This window comes from Piliocolobus tephrosceles, chromosome 15 (genome assembly GCF_002776525.5).
Source record: "Piliocolobus tephrosceles isolate RC106 chromosome 15, ASM277652v3, whole genome shotgun sequence".
Lineage (NCBI taxonomy): Eukaryota > Metazoa > Chordata > Mammalia > Primates > Cercopithecidae > Piliocolobus > Piliocolobus tephrosceles.
The window spans coordinates 24,227,366-24,234,735 of record NC_045448.1 but is presented as its reverse complement, the minus strand read 5'-3'; the positions used below and the strand labels follow the sequence as shown (position 1 = coordinate 24,234,735).

The window sequence follows — 7,370 nt, the reverse complement described above, 5'->3', positions numbered from 1 at the left end:
CTGTTTTGTTTGCGAACCACTGTATTCTCTTCATTTGGCCTGTTCCCACTTTGCCATGGAAGAACGTAAACCCTAAAACACTAGCAGTGTATAAATACAGGTTCTGTGCTGTTCTTTGTGAATTCATGCTCAACTTCACTGATCCTTCCTTCTCCGATTGCCTAGAAATTCTCTGTCTAGCCATCTGGGGACTCTATCTTTAAAAAGATCAGAGTGTGTTTTTCTTTTATTTTTTAATTCTTATTAAAAAAATTTATGGTTTTATTGTATCATGAAACATTGAAATATCAGAAAAAAATCAATGTCTGGGTGATGAGGCAGCTGCTTTCTCCTTCACTTCCTTGTGTAATTAGAGCAACTTGTCAGTAGATTGTTTTTATTTTAAAAAAGGACAAATCTTTGCATTACTTAGGTCTTTCTAAGGCATGCACTAGTACAACACAAATTTCTCCCATCCTATGCAAGTAGTCTAGCATCCAAACATTATGAACATGTCGATGGCAGCAGTGCACTGCACCCACTCCCACCGCAGTCCTGCTCGTTTGTGTATGACATTTGGAGCAACTGGAGGAGTGTGAATAGTACTGACAAGAGGCAGGAGGGGGAAACTGCATGAGTGCCTGGCTGGGAGGAGGTCAGCCCATGCTGTGCAGGGCAAGCCTGAACATGTCATTGGTGCAATCCCACACCTCCTTGATGTTCCTTAACGGGAACATCTGGTGGAACCCTATGATGGAGTCTTCATCTGCCTTAAGCTGACCTACCACCATGCTGAGGACGCAGCTATCTGGTAGGGGCCTGTTACTGGGAAGTGCTGGAATCCTTGTTTCTTAGTCTTACTTGGAAGAAAGAATTCTGCCAAGAGAAAATTTAGCACTCCCACCTCCAAAAGAAAGATAATTTATTGAAGGAAAATAGAGAGCGGAGAGTTTATTCAGAGAGAAAGGACATTCTGAAAGATGAGGCAGAGTGGGCTGCTGAAAGAGAATGAGCCAGTAGCCTCTGAGAGTTCTGCACTCGGTTTTTATGATACCAGATTTTTTCTTGAAGTTCCCACCTCTGTCATAAGTCTCTGCTTTTTTACTTTATTTAGTTTTCCTGCTTCTGCCTTACGTCCCCCCCCCCCCTGTTTTCCCATTTAGTTCCCACCCCAGACTTGTGGACCTTTCCTTACTGAAGCAACCTCATCGTCTAGGGTAACACCTGAAGTTCCAGGAGATGAAGGATGCAGACACACAAAGAATGAGGTTAAGAGCAGAAATTTAATAGGCAAAAGAAAGAGAATAGCAGTCTGCTACAGACAGGGGTCCTGGGAAATGAGCTGCTCATCCACAGTGAAATGTAGGGATTTTTATACATGAGCTAGTGGGGAGGTGGTGTCTGATCTACACAGGGTGCAAAAAACAAGTTAGGATCAGGTGTGCCATCTGCATAGGGTGTGAATCTCTGGTATCCCCCACCCCAATCTTTTATTGTGCAGGTGGGTTCTCTGAGCATCTCCATGTTGCCCAGTTCTTTCTTACTGTACACATGCTAACAAAAAAGGAAAGGCGGACCCTGATGGTGGACTTGCCTGGCCCCCAGGTAGCCCTTTTCTGTTGGTGTAGCTGCAGGCCTCCCCTTGTGCAAGCTTCCAGCTTCCTTATCTATGTTTGCAGCTTGATCTTTCAGGCTACTGTTGGTTAGAAAAGAAGTAATGTCTAGGGCTGCTTTCTGTTAGAAGGGAAGTTCTGCTGAGGACCCTTGCCCTCACTATCTGCCTAAATAATTTCTTTCTATCTCCTTTATCATTACTATTCATTGGTGCACATGCATGGGCCCAGTGTTGGATAGGAATTCTACCGAATGGCTGCATTGCTCATTACTGCCACCCCAGGAAGGTTGTGTAGCCTTCAAATCTATATGTATTGTGCCTGCATATCTCTTAGGAATTTCTCTGTTGCCTTCTTTCTGCCTTATCAGCATGTAGCTAGCTACATTCTGACCAGCTAACTGCAGAGTGAATGATTACTGGGCATCTTAAGGGGTGTTCCTTTCTGCATAGGTATTTCTCCTCCTCTCTGCTCATATCTAGCATGCATGTTTTGGATGGTCCCTGGGGTGTGAGGTTTTCCAAACCTCCCTTTTCTCAGGGGCTCTCCCTTCCTGCTTATTTCTAGCTATCTGCCTACTCTAACAGGCTGATGATCTTGCACCCTGATGCTGTGCTGGATTTTCTGGACCAGAAGGGAAGGCTAGCTTTCTCCTGGAACCGCTGTCCTTCCCATGTAAGGCGTGACATGTCAATGTAAATTGCACCTACTTGGTTTGTATTGTAATCAAATAACTGGTAGCAATGTTAAATGAAGCTGGGTCCAATCTGCTCCCAAATTGGCTTGCCTCATATTCTGGCATATCATTGGCCTCACTGAGACCCAAGGGGCTGGCACAGTGCCAGCAGCAACACAGTGTGCTCTGCCACCACTGTCCCTTTTCCCTTGTCTTCCTTTGCCCGTTCCACTGCACTCTTGTTTTTGCTTGAAATTTTATTTTCCCATTTTGAAAATTGCCTTTCTATATATTTAGCAGAAACTATATTTAGTGTTCAAAGCACTTGAACGTATGTTCTCTCATTTGACAATCTGTGGAATGGAGGAAATTGTCTTTATTTTATACACAAGAAACTGTGGCTTGGGTAGGGTAAGAACGTATCAAAACTTACGAAGCTGATAAGTGGAAGACCCTCCTCCCTGCAGCTTCAGGGCTTTTTTTGCACTCTCTCAGTGCTGCAAGAGCCTCTAAATACCTGTTATATCTGGGAAGCCAGTTTTCTCTTTTGCCCTTTGTACCAGACATAGCTTCCTTTCGAAATATATGGGTATATTGTAATTCTCATAGAAGTTCTTTCATCATTGGGCTACAGAAGGTCCTGAAATTTCTCAGGATAACTTAATTCCAAAATTCTGTTAGAAGGAACACCCCACCAAAAGCCAGAACCATCAAAACTGAACAAACGTCTGGTTTATCAGGTATGTGGTCTTCTCTCAGCATATCTTATATTGAGAGTAATAAAAATGTTCTCAATATTCACCAGCAGCTTACTTCATTTCAGGTATTATTAAACTAGTCTTCTCTGAAACCTCCTATTAAAAAAAACCCACAAAACTCTTGAAAGAAGAATGATAAATGCTTTAAAAGTCCATCATTGAGCCAATAAGAAAGTTACGTTCTTCATGGCCCAAAAAGTATGAAAGCAGAAGTGAGAGGGTGGGTAAATTGCAGAATGTAGCTTTTTCACTGAGGCCACCTACTGCTTCCTGGGCTGAGCTTCAGATTTTGAGGCTGGAATAAGAAGTCAATACAAAGAGTTCATCTTATGTGGTGGGTCTAATAAGAGCCCATTGTGTAAAAGCCTATCACCTAAGAAGAGGTTCTAAAACACTACAGAAATCCTTACCAATTTTATTTATATTTTTTGTTTCCCCAACATTAGGTTGGACCATGTCAGAATGTTGATTCTTGACGATTATTGACCTGTAAGTGTGGCAGTTTCATGTGATTTAATGTAACAGAATGTCATTGAGAATTTTGCTCCTGGCTGTATCTCCAATGCCTAGAAGAGCATCAGGTACATAGTAGGTACTGAATAAACATTTGTTGATGGGATGAATTAATAAAATCAAATTGGAAACCAATAATCAAAAAACAAGTAGAATAACTGCATATGTGAGTTAAAGTCACATTTAAACAATCCATAACAAAAGAAGAATTTATAACAAAAATGAAACTAAATCTAAGTTTAATATCTGCTAGAAACAGAAGGAAAAAATAGGAAGCAGGGGGTGGGCTCTTGGAGCTGCCTTTAGTGAGATTTGACCAGATAACTGGGTAAACACATTGACTTCCAGGCTCCCCACTGTACTCTTCTTAGCTGTGATTTGCCAGCTTGAGATTTCTGATTTTCATTACCATCTGAATAACACAGATATTAAAAAATAAAAAAAAAAAACTCAAGTCTTTTCAATGTTTATAACCAAATGTAATTTCCTTGAGTAATGTACAAGTTCATATTCATAACAGAAATATGGAATCTCAATTAAAAACCCTATGATGTGAAGCTTTGAAGCCCTCCTTTCAAGAGTTATCCAAGATTATGTGACGTTTCCTCACCACCCCGTCTCTCTTTCATATTTAATCAGATACTGAGATTAGAGATGCAATTTCCTTTTTGTGTCTAGGGAAGTTTATCAGAATGCTGCACACTATTGCTTCCACTCTGCTTCTCCTCATCCCCAGGTTAAAGGAACAAAGTGTCTACCTTACATTTATTCACTAGAAATTATTTACTTTCTTGATTTAATGAACAAAAATACTGTGGTCACATTTTGTGTGGTGGTTAAGTTCAAAAGTCAACAAGTAAGGTGAAAATCATATATCGTTAAAACTTCACATGAAAACCTTTCTACTACCCATAAATTAAAACATGCAAAGTTTTAAATGTGCAATCTTATATAGTATTCCTGTGTACTGGATGAGAACCACTGAATTAACTAAAGACATAAATAAGTGAGAAGCATATCAGTAGATGTACAGCTATTCAAATCCTCTGTCTTTAACAAGATTATGAAATTCATGGGGTAGGTGGAGACTCCTAAAGTACTTTTTGTTTTAATGGTATGCCTCTACCTATATTATACCTGCATGTATTCATTCATATTGAGGATGACATGTTGCATTTTATGTGGGAATCAGGGCCTAACCCTAGGGCTGAGGATCATGCACTTGCATTTCTTTCTTTCCTTTTTTTTTTTTTTTTTTTTTTTTTACCTGAGGTGGAGTCTCCCTCTGTTGCCCACGTTTGAGTGCAGTGGCAGGATCTCAGCTCACCGCAACCTCTACCTCCCGGTTGCAAGAGATTCTCTTGCTTTGGCCTCCCGAGTAGCTGGGACTACAAGCACATGCCACCATGCCCAGCTAATTTTTGTATTTTTTGTAGAGATGGGGTTTTGCCGTGTTGGCCAGGCTGGTCTCAAACTCCTGACCTCAAGTGATCCGCCCACCTCGGTCTCCCAAAGTGCTGGGATTATAAGCATGAGCCACCATGCCCAGCTATGCATTTCTATTATATAAGCAAAAGAGATCACAGGGTACAAAATAGAGATTCAAGTTTTGGGCTAAATTGTTTACACACTGAACCCACATAGCCAGATTGCCTCCTTCCTAGAAAAAGTGTGGTTGTGAGAGAGGTGAATGGGCCTATTAGGTCCTGGGAGAGAGTGAGAAATTCAGCCTGTGGATGTACACCAGATCTGCTGTGAGGATAGCAGCCTACTGTTACAAAGGTCTGTTCAGCCCAGACATGCATGAGTTGGATTTTCAGCTGGACCTGGGATTAGAGTCTAGGTGCTTTAGGTAATGCCAGATCTGTTAGAGATATTTTCTTCCAGAGTTCCTCCTTGTTCTCCACTGCTTCTGGGGCCGGAAGACTAAGAAGAGACCCAGAGGTAATTTTACCGTGAAGATGGTGATGCTTCAGTTTAGGGTTCTGCAATTGCACGAGTCCCTTTTAACATCTGGGGAGGAGTCTTAGCAATATGATCAAATGATCATTTTTTCAAAATTTGTGACATTAAGATATTTTAAATGCAGTCAGCTAAGGCCACTCTTTCTTTCTCCCCAACTTCTCCAGACAAATCCTATTAGTTCGTTTTTGGTGGAGTAGTTGTAGACATTTCTGGGATCCAGCTAAGGAGAGAGTTGCATTGGAATTATAGTGAGTTGGGGTTTTGTGATTCACACATAAGTCACTTCCTTGCAGAGGTGAGTTGTAACTGACTGTCCTGTTGCATGAATGGCTTCCAGGATGCTCTTGCCACCTACTGAGATGACCTGCCTGGTGTTGGCAGGAGGATGTGAGGCCAGAGGCCATGCTGCCACGTGAATGTGTCTTACACAGCCTGGCACTGGATGCCAACGGACAGTGGATGAGAAACCTGAAGAGAAAAAGGCTAAGTTATGGTTCCTCCTCTGCCTTGAAAATGATGTCATAAAACTGTTGGCATGGACAGCTGAAAATGTAGGAAACGTACCAAAAAAACTATGTTAGGTGGTTAATTAATACAAATATCATGTCTTTATCTTCATTTTATGATGTTTGTGGTATTTGTCAGTTTTCTAAAATTTGCGTGCTATGATATACTTTGTCTTTTCTTTATAAGTAAATATTCACTTTTATACAAAATTTTGTTTTTGTAACTGTGCATTCGTTCCTAAAATGGGCTGTCAAAATTGTACATAAGCTTCAGGTCTCACTATAGCTGCATCTCTGCAGGCTGGACTCTTGGCCAAAGAATGTTTCCACACCATACCAAGGCTTTTCTTGCTTGCTTAGGGCATTCATCCACTGCAGGAACATGTGTCTCATGAGCTTCAGAGGTCACCAATCTTTTAAAGGCTACCTGAAATTGAGGACAGGTTGCAGTGCCCAGAGCTGGGTAGCATGTGAAGTCTGGCCTCTGATCTTTGACAGTAAACTCACTCTTTGTATAGGGAAGAACAAAGAATGGCCCATGCGGACCATGAGCCAGAAAGAGGAGGCTGCTTTCCTTCTTATTTGGGAGAAAAAAGGCAAATGAATACTTTGCTTTCATTCCTAGTTGCCCCTGGCTTGTGTGACCCAGAGGGTGGCAAAATCAGATAGAAGCTCTTCCCCTAGACAAAGGCGATCTTCAAAGCCTTTGTTAGAGAGAAGTACTGCTAGTCTAGGAGGCAGAAGACTCAAGTTCTTATTCATGAAGGTACTTCTGCCTCCCTGTGATTTACATTCCTGTTCTGTAAAATGGGAATTTTAGTCCCTTGCTTGATTGTGTTGAAGGACGTATTACACAATGTTGGCTATAGAGCCATGGAAGCATGAAATTCACTAAGTCCGTGTAAGAGATTTGATGAGTAGAAGAAAGTATTAAGGATTAAAATCAATACTGTTACTTAGTTAAACTTTCAGAAAATATTTTCCTGGACTAGCTGTGGGCTACAATAGGGGGGGTCCTGATTAATTATGGTCAGGGAGGCTTGGAAGATCTGGAGTTCTATAATAATGCAGTCTAATTCATGGGGGCCAATTTGTTCAAGCCTAGCCATGTTTGTCAGTATAATTGAAAGGAGAATGATCAGATTCCAAGTGCCCCAGCCAGTAGCAGACCCAGGGGACTGTGCTCTCGTTCTGCCTGGGGACCTCACTAGGCTGCTTGTTCCCAGGCTGGCAGGAAGACAGAAGGGAGGAAACCGTCTTTCTGGATTTTGGGCTGCCTATTAATCAACATCACTTTCCTCATTAATATAAAGGCATCCTCAGCTGCACATTTTGAGGAGATTCCAACAATTCGTTTTTC

General features: G+C 41.5%; 1 pseudogene; it reads right to left on the bottom strand.

Annotated features, from left to right (window-relative positions):
- Positions 1 to 635: 635 nt before the first annotated feature.
- On the bottom strand, positions 636 to 2,380 carry LOC111554415 (annotated as a pseudogene).
- Positions 2,381 to 7,370: the final 4,990 nt, after the last annotated feature.